A 17,338-nucleotide genomic window follows, 5' to 3' on the forward strand; every position below is an offset into this window, starting at 1 on the left:
AGGTGGGAGCAGGGGGAGCTGCAGGCCTGGAAGGTGTTGGCTGAGGTTTTAAAAGGCGGGTGATATGGGGCTTGGAGGCTTGCTGGCTCCTCCTGGGTCCCTTCACCCGCTGCTGGCAGTACAGGCCCTCAAGACTGCCCCTGGGCCCCACACTGTTGGCATTCTGTACCCAGAGACCAGCGGTGGATCCTCAGCTTGGGGGGACACACCCACACATGGGGCCTCAGCAGCCCCTGGGCTCCGGGGAGGGGATTGGGCAGGGGCACCTCAGTCATCCTCCCAAGCTGTCAATGGTACAAGGTGTTACAGGGCTACCGGAGAAGGCTTGTGGGCCTGGGTGGCTTCCACACACTTGGACAAGCATTTCCTTGCTGAGGGCTCACAGGTCCTGGGTCCACTTCCTGCTCTTCTCCAGGGGCTCTGGATCAGTGAGGGGTCTGTGGCCCATGTCTCCCGGGGTAAAGTTTCCACTGTCCCACCCCACAGTGCTGACGGGGGGGGGGGGGGGGGGGGCTCCACCCACAGAGGGAGGCCAGGATCTCTAGGGCCAACCTGAGCCTAAGCCCAGGGGTACATAAGTGCTCTGCTGGCGGGGTCCAGCCCAGTGTGCTGGGCGTTTCTCTCACCAGTGTGCAGAGGTCTTCCCCCTGCACCCAACCTTGCCATATCAGGGGACACAAACAGGTACTCAAGCCCATTCCATTGCCCACACAACCACTGTATTACCCATTTTCACTCCCGCAGTCTGTCCACCCTCCTCCCCACCCCCAGCCCCCCGCAGGCCCCGACCAGGGCTTCCCGGGACTCAAATGATGAGGGGAGGGGCCTACAAGGCCCGCTGCATTCCTGCCAGTAGATGCAGCCAACTGGTGTTTTGTCCAGAGGGCTGGGATGTGTTCAGACCCTAGAACCTCAGAACAAGGTTACTAGGAGAAGCAGAGCCTTGGCAGAGGAATAGAGAGCACCCCAGGAGGGGTCTAGCTCCCCTGCAGGCAGATAAGGAGTGGGGCATGGAGTTTTTAGTCTGTCTAGTCTTCGTTAATTACACACTCTGGAGCAGCAGATTAGCTCTCCCGAGTCAATGATTTAAAAGGGAAGCCGGTGGGGGAAGGGCCCTTTCCCGCTGAGGCCAGGTGCTGAGTAAGAACCTGGAAGACCTGGGGTGGTGAGGGGGGAAGCGCAGCCCACACAGAGCACAGGCAGGTGTGGAGCGAAGGACGGCTCTCTTCCTGACGTGTGACCTCCTCGGCAGGTTGACGTGAATGCTGTCATCTGTAAGAGGTATAAGAATCATTTCTGTCCCATGACATTGTTACAAGTGCTCAATCTCATTAATAAATGTAAGGTCTGTGTCCGAGATGGTAGTATGTGCAAAAAGAAAAAAAATAATAGCTTTTTTATTGTCATTATTTATTAACGTGAAACTTGAAGAAAATAAAGAAGCTGGCAGAAAAATAGTAGGTAGTGCTTGGCCTACATCAGGGTCACATACAACAAGGCACTGGGGGTTATGTCAGCCTCAGTCTCCAGAAGGAAGGGCGAGGGAAATGTGTCTCGCCAGGGATCCTGGACACACTGCTGCAGGATTAGCCCAGCCCTGGCCCCTGGGTGGGGCTGCTGGGACCTGAGTAGTTTAAAGTCCCTAAGCGTTCAGAAGCTGACTGAGTAGCTGAGGGGGGAACTGTAGGGACTCAGTCTTCAAGCATCCGCTGGGTGCCTACCCCACGAGAGCACTGGGGTGGGCACCCAACACTGAGAAGCAAGAGGAACCAAAAGCCTCGAAGAACCTAGAAAACAGGATGGCAATGTGAGTCAACCAACCACAGAGAGAGCTGTATATAATTACAAGTCAAGAAATGCCGCAGGAACAAAGCTGAGTTTTGTGGGACCCGTCAGCAAGGCTGGGGGCTCGAACCAGTTATGGGATGCCCAGCAGAGGGAGCTGGGGGCCCCTATTGCCATCAGGGTGCTTCCGTGTGTCTGACCTTGGGCATTCTCCATTCATTCCCTCATTCATTTATTCAGCACACACCTGCGGCAGGGGTGGGGGTGGGGCTTCCTCTACAAACCAGTTCTCCTTCCAGTGAGGGAGCTAAGGACTGGGGCCACCCACCTCTGTGGGCCTGGAGTGCCAGTCATGGGCATTTGATCCAGCCATTTCAGTCTTCCTGGGGCTTGCCTCTTGGCTGGCATGGCCCCCTGCCCTACTTCCGTGCCGCAAGGAACACTTGTCTGTGACTGTTTCTGAGTACATATTTCTATTCTCTCTGTGGAAAAGCTCACGGAAGGGCTTGCCCACGCTCAAAGAGCCAGTCATTAGCAAAGCCCAAATCTACGTGCATTCTGATTGGCCACAATTCTGTGTTCTTTCCGCTATGTCCGGGTAACCTGAAAGGAAACCCAGGAAATGGAGCAATGCTGCACCGGATGGCACTCACGGAGACACCTGCCTCCAGGAGTGGGCTGCTACACAGCCAAGGGCTGCCTCGGTGTTTGTCTTTTGGCTAGCACGAAGGAGGAGCTGGGCAGCCAGGTGCAGGTGGTACTTGCCAGGAGCACAGGCCAGGAGTGGAATAGGGTTCTAGCCTGAGGCAAGGGCCCAGAGTGGGAAGGCAGCTCTCTCCCTCGGCTTCTCATCTATGCCCTTCTCCCTTGTTTCCCATTAGTCATTCCCATCTCATGGAGAAGGAATGAAAACAGACTCCGGATCTGGCTAGAGGTGTGCTGTGACATCAATCTGCAAGACCCAGCCTACCTGGGACAGAGACAGAGGCAATATAGGCAGAAGCAGCTCTTGCCCCTAACTTTTCCCTGCTGTGGAAACTGAACTTGGGGCAGGTGGGAAACACAGAGCATGCCCTAGGAGATCATGAAAGGACACGTGTGCGTGTGTGGGAACTGGCGCGGGCTCCATTGCTCCCCTACACACAATCACCCTGCTGCTCTTTCTACCATCGCCCACGGGCCAGGCCACGGTTCCCCACATCCTGTCCACTTACTTTTTAGATTCCTCCATGTTCGACATCGTCCCATTTTTACCATTTCATCACAGTTAGGCCTCCGAGACTTGGTATGATAGATGGGATTGTTTTCAGCTTCAGCCCTATGGCTTTCACATGTAGATGCTGGCTGTTCATCCCCAATGGCCTCCTGTCCTCCCAGGATACTGCACTACAAGTCCATCCTGCCATCACTTAGCTGGCTTCCTCCAGAACTGCCACGCTGATAACCTGGGCTCTCACCTGCTTCTTCTTCCTGTCCTTTTAAAAACCGTTCCAGTCCCTGAACAGTTTCTCCCAACCCGTGGGGGGCCTTCTAAGCGACGTTTACCTCCTGGTTCATCATAGATTAGGCAAATACATGTTCCCATTCCAGTCTCTCTGGTTATCTTTTTCTTGTTTTGCTGATTTCCAGGAACATTCCAGCGCAACAGCCCGTGAAGCTTTTACTACACACAGCCCTCCACGGCACACGCTTCCATTCTCAGTGTCTCCGCTTTTAGTTTACTGAAATAGTTCACTCTCTGAACAGGGTCTCACTGAGGTCTCTTTAGTCTCCTTTTAGGTAGTAACAGTAAGTGAGATAGTGGCCGCCTTCTGTTGTGCGACAAAACGTTTCCTGGGGGGACAAAACACTTGTCTACTCACACTAGATAGGGAACTCACGGCAGACCATTTAGTGGTATGGATACCATTGAAATCCAACTTGGTGAACCACGAGTTTTTTTGGAGTTACTTACAGGAATACGGGTGAGGGGTTACTTACAGGACCAGAAATGACTCACAGACAGCTGCATCACCAAAGCCCACCCCGGCATGAGTGACAGCTCAAAGAAGCTGGGAACCTGGAGCTCAGCAGGTTGGAGAGAGTCCTTTCCAAGGGACTCTGGTCTCTTCTGGCAGCTCAGCTGGTTTCTGCTTCTTCCAGGCCCCTGGTCTGATCTCAGTCTTCTTTCCAGCTTGGCTTTGTTTATTCTGGCAGGGAGGAGCCTAGTGAACCCGCTTGGTTTCAGGGAGTTCTTGAACCGATTTTGTTGTGTTTTACTTCCCTGCTTAAGGTGCTCCCCTGCAGGAGGGAACGTTTTGCTCTCTGAGAAAACTGTTACACAACACTGCACCCCTTGCTCTGGCTCTTACATCCTTTCTGCCCTTCTTCCCCAGTGATCCCCCAGCCTTGGAAGGAGTGACTACAGATAACCACCCATGACTGAGAAACAGGTCACCATGGTATAGTAACGGTCACTTGTTCTCAGGTGCCTCGCCGGTGGTTATGAGTCGAGGCTGACAGTAACAGTGACATGTGGGCCTATGCACGTTTAGAAGGCAGTTGGACAGACACATCACATCCATCTAGAAAAACCATAGAAGTTGCTTCCTCTCTGGGACCTATGACCTCCCCAGCCATAGGTGTTTGTCCTAGCTTACAGCACCAGATGTGAATCCTCTCTTGTGGAGCAGGCCTCAAAGGAAGGCTGTTAGTCTTACTCACGGTGGCCAACTCACTATTGCACAATCAGGCAGATCTTGCCTGGCATGTCAGTATTTAGTGTGCAGGGTCCATAGCAGAGCAGGAATGTTGGTGACAGTTCCCTACCAGCAGCCTTCATGGCCACCTCTGGCATTATTAGAGCCAGCCAGGCGGCTGGGAGTTTCCAGTTCAGGCCCACGGTAATTTCTCCATGTCCCACTGTCAGAGCACGCACACACAGTGTCTTCAGCAATAGGGTCATACCATCTAGTTCTGGCACACAACCAACAGCAGCAGCAGTAGCCTTTATGGTTTGTGGGGCCTCAGGGGCTTCTCCGGCCAACAGCTCACAGGAAGGGAGCCACTGGGGCTTCCATTCAGTAACCTTATGGTCTCTGGCAATGTCCTTCTGGATTTTTTTTTTCTTTCAATTAACCCAGCCCTACTAGGGTAGAAGTAACGTTGTACCTGACTGTCTCTCCAATGGCTTTCCAAATCTGCAAAATGCTCCGGGGTTAGCATTACATCATCTAGACAACAAAATGTTTGCCAGAGGATGGGCAGGGCAAGGCAGCATCCCAAACTCCCAATCCATGGCACACAGTGGGGTTGCAAAGATAACCTCAGGGAAGCGCTCTCAAGGCCTGTTGTCATCTGTTCTCAACAAGAGTCAGGTGACCCCAGAGGTTCATAACTAAGAAGATACTAAAGTGAAACATAAGCAAGGTCTAATACAGCGTGGGAAGGTTCCATTCATTTGTATCAGTTGCTTCCTCCACAGATCAAAGTTGGGTACAAAGCATGGGTAGGAGGCGCTGTCTTAGTTAGCTCCTTGTAATCCTCTGTCATTCTCTCTGAGCCATTGCATTTCCATATTCTGGAGTTCTTCCACGGAGCCTACCTACATTTCTCCACACCTGATAAACTCAGTGGGCCTGACTTAATTTGCTCAGACCTGCTCAGGGCCAAGGGGGAAAAAAGGCCCTGCTCTCTGGAGCTTCACCCACTGGTTCCTTGGGTAAGAGCTGCCCTGGGTTGGCATTGCGGATGTAGTAGTAGCTACTGCCTCTCCATCCACCATATCTGGTTGTTGAGGAAGTTCCTTGTTGCAAGATATTTGATTACGCTGTGTAAAGATATGTCACTGTGATTGGTTTAATAAAAAGCTAAATGGCCACTGGGCGGTGGTGGTGCTTGCCTTTAATCACAGCACTCTGGAGGCAGAGGCAGGTGGATCTCTGTGAGTTCCAGGCCAGCCTGGGCTATAGAGTGAGTTCCAGGACAGGCACCAAGGCTACACAGAGAAACCCTGTCTCGAAAAAACAAACAAGAAAACAAAACCAAACAACCTAAATGGCCAATAGCTAGGCAGGAGGTATAATTGTTGGGACTTCCAGACAGAGAGAGCTCTGGGAAGAAAAAAGGGGGAGTCACCAGCCCGATACAGAGGAAGCAGGACATGTAGGAGGAGAGGTAAAAGCCAGGAGCCACATGGCAGCACATAGATTAGTAGAAATGGGTTAATTTACGTTGTAAGAGCTAGTTAGAAACAAGCCTAAGCTAAGGCCAAGCTTTCAGAATGAATACGAAGTCTCCATGTTGTTGTTTGGGAGCTGGCTGGTGAGACAGAGAAAGACTCATTACAGTTCCTGACTGGGCAAGCCAACCCCACCCCTAGTATAACCTTGTGCTGGAGGTAAATGTTCCCTCCTTAGTCTGGGTGATAATTACCCACCCCTGGGACAGGCTTTATTGTTGTTACCTGTGTTGCTCTATCATGGATGTCTTCTGTGAACTGCTCCTAGGCCCACAGTTTGGCTTCTCTCAATGTTTTCCTTGGGAACTCCAGGTTGGAACAACTCTTGCCACATTTGTCTTCCTGAAGCCCAGACGGATCTCTTCCTTGGCTTTGTCTTTGTACTCTTTCCTCTAGGTCACTCTCTCACTTTACCAACTCTCTTTACTTGTGGGCCTAAGTCACTGAGATCTGCCAAGGCCCTTCCTACTGTATAAAGACCTTGTCCCACTAAAGGTCTCAGCAAAGCCCCTAATGCTCCACACTAGCTCGAGGTCCCTGCTGAACTGACCTTTTCTTTATCTCTTCTGTGAACACAGTTTTATCTGGCCGAGTGAACTGGGATCCAAACACAGCTTCTCTTATTCCTAGTTCCTTCCTCCAGTTCCTGATGTCCGTGGGGATGTCAGATGGACATAAACAAAGTGTTCCCAATGGCTCTGATAATCCACTCCATTAGGAACTGGTTTCCCTCACCCAGTCTCAGGTTATGCAGCCTTTGCCTTAAGGAGGGATGGGTTACCTTACTCAGTTTTCATGCCTCCACAGCAGCAGACTGGTCCCCTCCACTTCTGTGTCAATGGTCTCACAAGTTAGGCTGAGATATGCTCTTTCCTTCTTTCTTTGCGTATTGTCCTTCCCTAACAGCCAGGCAGTGGTGGCGCACGCCTTTAATCCCAGCACTCAGGAGACAGAGGCGGGTGAATCTCTGTGAATTCCAGGCTAGCCTGATCTACAGAATGAATGACAGGACAACCAAGTCTACACAAAGAAACCTTGTCTCAAACAAACTGAAAAAACTCTTCCCTATGCCCACCAGTTCAAGTGCTGAGTATTTCCTGATGACACTAGTTTTTTGCCTTGGACCATGGTTAATGCATCCATCTACAAACTGGGTTACAGATTTTCCCTCTTTTTCTACTAACAGTTGGACTTGAGGGGTATCTTTTATTGTCTTTGTGCGCTCTCTCTCTCTCTCTCTCTCTCTCTCTCTCTCTCTCTCTCTCTCTCTCTCTCTCTCTCTCTCATCCTCTTTATCTAATTTAGTTGCCAAGTCAGAAGCTAACACGCAGGGTGCTAGCTGCATCTCCCTTTCCTCTCACAATTGCTCCTTCACACAAACTAGCTCCTGCTTGGCCGCCATCTTGGCCTCAGATGCATTTCTAACCACACACAACAGAGGGCAGGCAACCTTGCTGACACTTTTGACTCTTGTGTGCTAATCGCAAAGACTGCAAAGCTTCCTCCAAATCTTTAACTGTTTTCAAGGCATCTCCATATGCATGTGGTGGATCTCACTCATCAAGCAAGCATGCCACCCATACCATACACACAAAGATTGCCATCCTGGGACTCTTCCCACAGACATGCATTCCTAGTCCTGATGACTCAGCCTGAGTTGCATGTCTCACAACTGCTGTAGCACAAAGGCACACTAACACACACCATACTGGACAGGACAACTCTCTCGGAATCTCCTCACAGATATTCCCCGCTTCAGGTTTCTCGGCCTCAGTTGCCTGTCATACTGCCCACAGTCAGGACCACACACATACTCCTCCTTCATGTCATCTTTGGTTCTGTCCTGTCCCTGTTCAGGTGCCAATTATGTTGTGTGACAAAACTTTTCCCAGGAAAAAGAAACATACTCTACTCATCCCAGATAGGAAACCCCATGACAGACTGCCGAAGTCCCACTGCAGCCCCGGTTTCGTTCCTGAGACCGGGAAGGGGCTTCAGCGCAAAGAATTGTGTCTGACCACCAGCTGAGTTTCACACAAGTTGCTGTGGTTGGTTTAATAAACAAGCTGACTGGCCAATAGCTGAATAGGATAAGGTTAGGTGGGAAAATCAAACTGAGAATGATGGGATGAGGAAGGGCGGAGTCTGGGGTCGCCAGCTAGATGCAGAGGGAGCAGGAGATGAACGTGCCATGCTAATAAAGGTACCGCCACGTGGCTGAGTGTAAATAAGGAATATGGGTTAACTTAAAATGTCAGAGCTAGCTAGTAATAAGCCTGATCTATTGGCCAAGCATTTATAATTCATATCCAGCCTCTGAGTCGGTTATTTGAGAACTGGAAGGTGGGAAAGAGATGTCCACCTAAAGGACTGATTTGCCATAAGCTGCATGCATACAGTTAGCTTGTATTTCTCTAACTGTTCCCGAGTCCTACAAAAGGTCCTGCACACCTCAGCCTCTCTACAAAGGGTGAATTTCGGTAAGGCATTAATGTTTTTTTTCTCAGAATTAGGAAACGTAGTTAATGTCCCCTGTGTTACTTTCTTCTATGTGTCTGTTAATCTTTTATTGCCTCCAATCCTTCCCACACTGGATCAGAAAAGTTCCCAGGGTCTGGGGTGACAGCTGGTATTTCCAGATAAGAAACCTGAGAAGTATCAGTTCTCAAAGAATTTTAGGGGAAAATATTAGAGAAAAAAATGGGGTTTCTGGGAATGATCACATCTGTCCCATGCATGACTGACAAAGAGAAACTAAAACCCGCCAAGAGAATCATTGATATTATGAAGGAGAAGAAGGTGTGCAGGCCACACAGCACCCGCAGTGTTCTGTGCTGTCCAGAGGTCCACTGATCTTTGCCAAGTGAGAGACTGTCTCCACAGGTCTTGCCTCTCAGAGACCCACTGGACAAGCGTTCATATGCTGATCCGAAACTGGGACACAGGGTTCCTAACAACAGACAAAGTACAGATACCACCAGAGTCCACCTTGGTGAATCGTGAGTTTTATTGGAGTTACTTAAAGGAATATGGGTGAAGGGTTACTTACAGAACCAGAAAGGACTCAAAGACAGCAGTGTCACCAAAGCCCACCCCAACATGAGTGACACCTTGGAGAAGCTGGGAACCTGGAGCTCACTGCACAGCCTGCACACAGCTTAACAGCTGGAGACTGTCCTTTCCGAGTAAGTCTTCCAGGCAGCTCCCCTTGTTCCTGTTTCTTCCAGGCAGCTGGTCTAGTCTCAGTCTTCTTTGCAGATAGGCTTCGTTTACCCTGACAGGGAGGGGCCTAGAGAATCTGCTCAGTTTCAGGGAGTTCTTGAAGCTTTGTTTGTTGTTGTTTACTTCCCTGCTTAAGGAGCTTCCCTGCAGGATAGGATGTTTTAATCTCAGAGGAGACTGTTACACAACACCTTCAAGGAGCCCTTAGTCTGGCAGAGTGATTCATACTGACAAGAGTGGTATCATGAAAATAGGTTTTGGAGGATGTAGTGAAGCAAGAATGGGAGGTACCAGCGGACACGGAGATGTTGGCAGGAAGGCAAGGATGTAGGTCTTAGTAAAGGACCATTGGCTGGAGCTGAAGACTGGATGAAAACACAGAGGTGACAGATGCAAAGAGTATTACAATGTTGAGTAACAATGTGCTTAATGATGGAAGGGGTGTGGGACAGTAGCGAGACTAGATGGCAAAGTCTGGGTGATTCGGGGACTTGCAACTGGGTATATTTCAGTGTCATTTATGGATACAGAAAGTTCAGGAAAAGGAATGGTATGTGTGAAGGGGGACAATTCAGCCTGAGGCTTCTAAGGAGAGATGCCCAGTAAGCATGTGTGGATCCAGAGGTCAGAAGTGGGGCTGAGCTGGAGTCAGCAGCCATGACACGGGAATAGGGAAGGACATTAGGTGGACAAGGTTGCCCAAGAGAAAGAGGACAGAAGAGGGGAGGGGAGAAGGGACAGACAAGGATGAGGTGGGTATGGTGCTTCCTGGTTACTCCTACAGGAGCTGTTCACCCAAGTGCTAACAGCTTGCTAGCTATAGTTCTAAGTGTTTGCATTCAGAGATTCATTTCATCTTTAGAACTGCTTTGGGAGGCAGGTGCTCTTACAATTTCTGCTTCACAGATAGGAAAGCTCAGCTAATCACAGTTAGATAACTTGTTCAAAGTCATAAACTCTGTAAGGCGCAAGAGCCAAGATCTGAATTCAGAGTTGACTTTTTAACCCCCATAGTGCTCTGCTTCTCAAGTAAAATATTATAGTAAAAGCTACATGTGTGCTGAGTCCTGTGCCAAGAACTTTACTGGTTATTGAATTTAATGCAGATAATTTAGAAGATCAATGAATTGATGAATTAAGGGGTATGGTATCTGGATAGACCAGTGGCTAACGCGTATATATAGTATATCTACAAGAAAATAGGTAAATGGATGGGTGAATGGACCGTAAGGCTAGAAAATAAGTGTAAAGATGGGCAGAGGAATAGACAAACAAGTGAGTAGGTGTATGGATGAAGAGTGGCTGGGTGAATGAGTGATGGGTACACAAACAGAGAAAGGGATATGTGGATAGATGGGTGTGTAGATGAGTGCTAGGATGAATGGAATATAGACAAATGATATAGGGATGAGCGAATTCATGGACAGGTGGATGGATGGGTGTGTGAGGGTGTTGTATAGCTGTTTCCTTTAAATTGAAGCATTTCCTCCTAGAAGGAGGAAGGATGCTTGGAAGACTCAGGAAGTAAATGAAACCTATAAAGCTCAGGCAGCTCCTGGAAAAGTCACAAGGCCTCCCTGAGGCTATATGAACAGTAGCAACTGCTGGGGAGAGCTGCCCTACACTCCCTAGTGGAGCTGCCTACAAGTTGTGCAGGGGGTTCCAAGAATGCAGCTTCCAAGAGCTGTCACTTGGAGCCAGGCATGGTGACGTATTCCTTTAATCCCAGTACCCCAGAAGCAGAAGCAGGCAGGTCTCTGTGAGATGAAGACCAGCTGATCTACAAAGGTAATTTCCAGGTCAGATAGGACTATACAAGGAGACTCTGCCTTTAAAAAAGAAAGTCTTCACCGGGGACTGGAGAGATGGCTTGCCAGTTAAGGACACCACTATGATCACAGCATCCACATTAGGAGGCTCACAATTGCCTGTAACCCCTGCTCGAGAATCTGACACCCTCTTTTCTGACCTCTGTGGACAACTTCACTCATGTATGAGCACATGTAGACACACATACACACACACTTAAAAATAGAATCTCAAGTGTTGTCACCTACGCTGGAGTGGGCTTTTGATGATGCAGCTACCTTTGAGTGTGCCTGTAGGTAGCCACAATAAACCAACCAGTTCAGACTAAGCCAGAGTGGAGTGAAATCATTACACTGGTAGGGAGTGAATGAATAGACATTTGTTCACAGCTCTCCAGGCTCATACAACCCTGGCCAAAGGAACAGACAAGTGAATGGCTGGATAGAAGGGAGGGTGAAGGAATGAGAAGATGAATATTTAAGCATAAACAAGACGATAGCTATACAGATGAGTAGGGGAGTGGATGGAGGAGTAAATGGATGGACAGACGGGTGAATAGTAGCAGAGGATGGATGGTCAGATGGTAGGGTGGCCAGAGGAAGAGATGGTTGGATGACTGAATGGATGGTTAAGCGGGTGGATGAATGGGTATTTGATATCAGTGAATGAACCCCTATTCTTACACCTAGAAAATGAACAAGAAAAGACACTAATTATCATCCCTATTCTTTCCCACTCCTTTCTCCCCTACATCCCCCAGCAAGCAGGGACAACCAGTCTCGATCTTCACTTCTCCCCCTGCACAGACATCCTGGGGTGGTTTCCAGCCATCCTCATGCCTTGCTCTTCTGTCTTGATGCTCAGGGAAAGCACTGTCAAACAACCAGCCCAGGATGAAGGCAAGTGGTGATTGGGGGAAATCTGTCTGCTCCCGGTTGTCTCTTGAATATCTTAACCCTTGATCTCCGTCACCTAGGTGGATGTCAGGGCTGAGGTCGGCATTCAAGTGGGAAGTCCTACTCAGCACCCTAGGAAGTAGGAAAGACAAACCATTCTCGCAGGGAAGTTATTTGGGAAGTAGCATTCAGGCAGAGTTAGAAACCAAAAGTCCAGGTGCTACCTATCCCCACCCTGGAGTCAGAAAGAGGGACCCAGCTGCAGAGAGAACTTCACTTTGGCTCCACTACCCGGGGCCTGTGCAATCTTGGGGGGTTCACTCTTAGCCTTCTTTCTCTTCACAGCAATCGTCACTTCATCTGATGGCCAAGAATGACAAGAAGATGCAGAGAAAACCCAAAAGCTTCCAAGAAAGAATAATCACGTAGATTTCATGGGAGGAATAACCCAAGGAACCCGTGCTCTGGGTTTGTTAAGAAAGAAGTGTGAGTTTGTGGGGCTCATGGCAGCCCCACCTCGGCCTCCTGCGGCCACTGGGCACTGGGATGGCCTTGTGGAGCCCAGTTTGAGAACCAGATTCTGCTTCCTGGCATGCAGGCTCGGGCCCTTGGAGCTGTTCCAAGGCTTGTGTGGGGGAGAAGCAGCAAGTATGTGAGCACGGGGCTCCTCCCCCAATCCAGCCCCCACCCCTACCCCGCACCAGGTGCTAAAAGGCAGGGCACCCAGCTCACAGAAAAATAAAAAAAGAGCTGCTTGTGGTGGAATATGAGTCACGCAGAACCATACAGTGGGCCCTCAATGAGGCACAGCTGGCTAATGGACACCTTCCCACTGCTTGCTTTCGCCCTTCTTGTCCATTTTCTCTCCACAAGCTGACCTGTTTTCACACGGCAAAGGAGCCTGGAAGCTTGTCACAGATATCCACAATACTGAATAGCTGGGTTCAGCTAGACTCGATCTGAGAAGTATAATTTTCATTTTCTTTTATTGTCCCAGAAGATAGCTTTTCCTCTGTCCTTAAACATTTAGCTCTTCGAATAGGTTTTGGTGGAGGTCATGAGGTAGAATCCACAGGCCAGGGGTGGTATTCAGTACTTCTGGATTTCTCAAGACAGAGTCCTGATCACCTTGCTGTGGGCACAAAGCTCACATAGTAACACATAGAAAGCTTAGGAAACAAGTAGTGTAGAAGACACTTCTTCATGAATGTCCCCAGCAGCAAAAGCCTCGGCTACATTTCAAGCGACAAACTTTTTGTTTTGTTTGTTTTTTCGAGACAGGGTTTCTCTGTGTAACTGCCCTGGCTGTCCTGGAGCTCACTTTGCAGAACAGGCTGGCCATGCACCCACAGAGACCCACTGCCTCTGCTTCCCGAGTGCTGGGATTAAAGGCAGATCAAAGGTGTGTGCCACCACTGCCCCACTCAAGCGACAGACTTTTTGACTGTCTTGTCCTTGGGCATGCATTAGTCAGTCTGTACACTGAATAGGCTGTCTTTTGGCACCATTTATTTATTTATTGTTTTTTATTTTACATTTTGGAAGGTGTCTTAGTCACTGTTCTATCGCTGTGAAGAGACACCACGACAGTGGCAACTCTTATAAAAGATTTAATTGGGGCTTGCTTACAGTTTCAGAGGGTCAGTCCATTATCATGGCAGGAAGCACGGCGCTGGAACAGTAGCTGAGAGTTCTACATCCTGATCTGCAAGCAGAAAGGGACTGGGTCTGGCATGGGTTTTAAAACCTCAAAGCCGGTTCCCCAGTGACACACTTCCTCCGACAAGGCCACACCTCCTCATTCTAATCCTTCTCAAACAGTACCACTCCCCGGTAACTAAGCATTTAAATATATTAGTCTATGGGGGCCATTCTCATTCAAATCACCACAGAAACCAAGACCTAAAAGAGGTCCTTTTAAAACCCTGAGACAAGCCAGTTGGTGGTGGCAGCAGAGGCAGCCTCAGCTGTGAGACAGGACAGCAGCCTCGCCTTTAATCCCAGCACTTATGGGGGGAGGGCTGAGACAGTATTTTGTTAAGTTGTACAGACTGGCCTGGAACTTGTCATCTTCTTGCCTCAACCTCTGAAGTAGGCATAATTACAGGTATGCACCGCCATGCCCAGCATCATACTAGACTTCTGTTTGTGTGTGCATATACTCACCCATGCAGGCATGTGTGGAAGCCAGAAATTGATGTCAGGATGTCTTCCTCAATCACTTCACCTGGAGCTTGCTGCGTGGGCTGGACTGGCTGGCTCTTGAGCCCTGGGATCTGCCTGTCTGTCACCCAGCTCTGGTTACAGATGCATAGAGCCACATGTAGTGGCGGTAAAAACATGCAGGCTTGGGCTGGAGAGATGGCTAAGAGGTTAAGAGCACCAACTGCTCTTCCAGAGGTCCTGAGTTCAATTCCCAGCAACCACATGGTGGCTCACAACCATCTGTAATGAGATCTGGTGCCCTCTTCCGTATACGTAATAAATAAATAAATCTTTAAAAACATGCAGGGCCGGGCGGTGGTGGCGCACGCCTTTAATCCCAGCACTCAGGAGGCAGAGGCAGGCGGATCTCTGTGAGTTCGAGGCCAGCCTGGGCTACTAAGTGAGTTCCAGGAAAGGCGCAAAGCTACACAGAGAAACCCTGTCTCCAAAAAAACCAAAAAAACAAACAAACAAAAACATGCAGGCTTATCCGAACTCGGAACCTCAGGCTTGTACAGCACTTTGCTCATTGAACTGTCTCGCCAACCCCGGGTATGAGATTTCTTACGTGTATTCATCCCCATAGCAATCCCACAAGGATGACTTCACTGTCTTATTTTACAGATAAGGAAAGTGAAGTTCAAAGCAGTAACTTTTCCAGTGCCACGTGTCTGGTAAGAATTAGAGCCTGGATTTGAACTCGTGATTCTGATCCTCATTAGGAGTTGTGACTTAGGGAGGTGGCTCTGAAGGTCTGAAGGAGGAGCTGAGAGGTTGTCTCAGCACCGGAGGACTGGGTACTGTTCTGCTAGACACAGCACCAGGGCTCCTCCACACACAGATCTGGGCCAGGAGCCCCAGTGCTGTGTGTGAGAGAGGAATAAAGAAGCAGAAACCGTGCCAGCAGGGCCAGCCCTGGCCCGGCCCCCACCTGAGAGCTCAGGAAATGACACACCTGAGCTGTGACGCAGGTTGCTGGGCCAGGCATCTCCTCCCAGGGGGAGGGTCTGAGGACGGCTGCCTTAAGCTCCTAGGCAGGACTTCCAGGCTGCTTTCCAAGCTTACCCCACAGTGCAGCACAGTAGGCACACGGGTCTCTGCGGCCTGGGCTCTGGTCCTACTGTGTGCTCCCAGACAATCCTCTAAGTATCTCTGGGCGTCCTCCTTGTCTATAAACCAGAAATTGTTTTCCTGCCTGTCTTCTGGATGAAAAGCTTGAGGAATGATATCTCTTACCCCTGGGGATCTGACACTGGTCAGAACATAGTCTCTGGAAAGAGGCGGGAGCGTGTACTCTGCATGGTGTATCTGTGAGAAGTATTAGGAAGCGTGAAACAGCACCCTGGGGGCTGTCTGTAATTTATTTTCACAAGTGGAGCTGTTCCTGAGGACAGCTTTCTCTGGATACACAGGCATCTGAAATGCAGCCTTTTCAGCTCCTCTGACAGGGAATGTGTCAAGGCGGGGCAGGGTGGTAGTGGATAGTGACGGGCAAGCCACCTCTACTGTGGATACGGCTGTGCAGGACTCTAGCATCACCCGCTCCTGGTCCAGGTGGATAACAGGCTCCAGGGGGGATGCCCAGCGAAGTTCCAGCTCCAGCACACTCAGTAGGGAGACACGGGGACAGTGGCTGCCGGCCTTCCGGGCCTGTGTCTGGGACCGCGTGGGGAGAGCAGCATGGAGGTCCAGCAAGTGTCCCTCTGTGGAGACTTGCTCTGGGTTACCCTTCTCCTCCACCAGCCTTGGCTTGGCAGGAAGGAGGCTGGGGGAGGGGGTGGGCAGAACTTTACAGTGGGGGAGGCAGGAATTCTGTTGGAAATCATTCAAATGAGGCTATGAAACCAAAACCCTGTCTCAGAACAAATTGGCCAGATTTGGCCTGGAGCCGGGGTGCAAACGGAGCGGAGGAGGTTGGGCCCTGGCTGAGGCGGGGAGGGGCCGAGCAGAAAGAACTCCAGTGTGTGGCCCCCGGAGCTTAGGTTCTGGGTGAGATGAGTGAAGGGGCAGTTATCCCCACTTCCCCTTCGGCCAGCTGTGAGACCCTGTCAGGACGGAGGAGGTGGGAGGCCACCTATCTGGCCTGACCTGGAAGGAAGGCCTGTCTACACGGATACCCTCTAAAGACTGCTCTGACTCTCCACATCTCTTTCCTTGCCGCTATTCCCGCTGTCTGCTCCCCAAAGTTCCCCACCTTACCCAGCATTCAAGCTTTTCTGTTTGCCTTTGAGGTCCGAGGATCCAAAAGAGCGAATCTGGCCAGGGGCCAGGTGGGGAGAGGTCCCCATCTGAGGCGTTAGAGATGCCAAGGGGAGGGGGTGTTTCTCATGTTTGCGCTGCAGGGAAGGCTTTGATGCCACTCAGTGGGGCACAGTTGCCAGGACCTGGCACTCCTGAATGCCTCGAGACAAGCCCAGGGCAGAAATAGGGGAGGAGATAGCATGGGGAGGGGGGTCAGTGAGGCCAGGCAAGAGCAGATGTGAAGGAAAACCAAGCCTTTAGACACCCCTCCAAGGAACTTGCGTGTGAGGGAGGTAACCCTGGAGAGATTACCCAAGTTCATGCTGCCTAGACAGGGGTGAGAAGGTGGCTAGGAAGAGACCAAGAGGCCAGTGACAAGGTCCAGGACAGCTCCTCATCTGGTGTTAGTGGCTCACCCAGCTGTCACACTATGTCTGAGACTCTTCTAAGGGAAGACAGGGCTCTTTGCCATGCCAGCCCTGGCTCTCCTCTCCTAGACCAAGGGCCAAGACCCAGCCTCAGAACCAGGCAAAGCAGGACTCTAACACAGGCCACCATGTCCTGCCTGCCCCACCTAACGCTCCCATCCTGGTGCCACCCTGGGGGTCTGCTGACATCCTGCTCTGCAAACACTCTCCATCATTCGAGGGTCTGCTCGTGGTCCATGACAAGCCCTCCTGCTTTGTGTCTCAGCCCTGCAAGGGCTCCTCTCTCCTCTCTGAGCCGCTAGCCATCAGAGAAGGACTTCCTCCCCATGATCTCCATAGCAGGAGTCCACTGCCTCCACAGCTTTAGTCCGCTCCTTCCACCCCAGCAGAAGCTTCCAGAATCCTTTCTGCTCTTCTCTCCGTGTGAACCTCAAGAGTTTTTCTGACCTTCCACCTCAGAGTGGGTCTCAGTCTTGTTCACTACTATACTACCCCCAGAGAGTTCCCAGGATTCTCTCTGCCTTCCCCAACCA

This window comes from Peromyscus eremicus, chromosome 12 (genome assembly GCF_949786415.1).
Source record: "Peromyscus eremicus chromosome 12, PerEre_H2_v1, whole genome shotgun sequence".
NCBI classification, from domain to species: Eukaryota; Metazoa; Chordata; class Mammalia; order Rodentia; family Cricetidae; genus Peromyscus; species Peromyscus eremicus.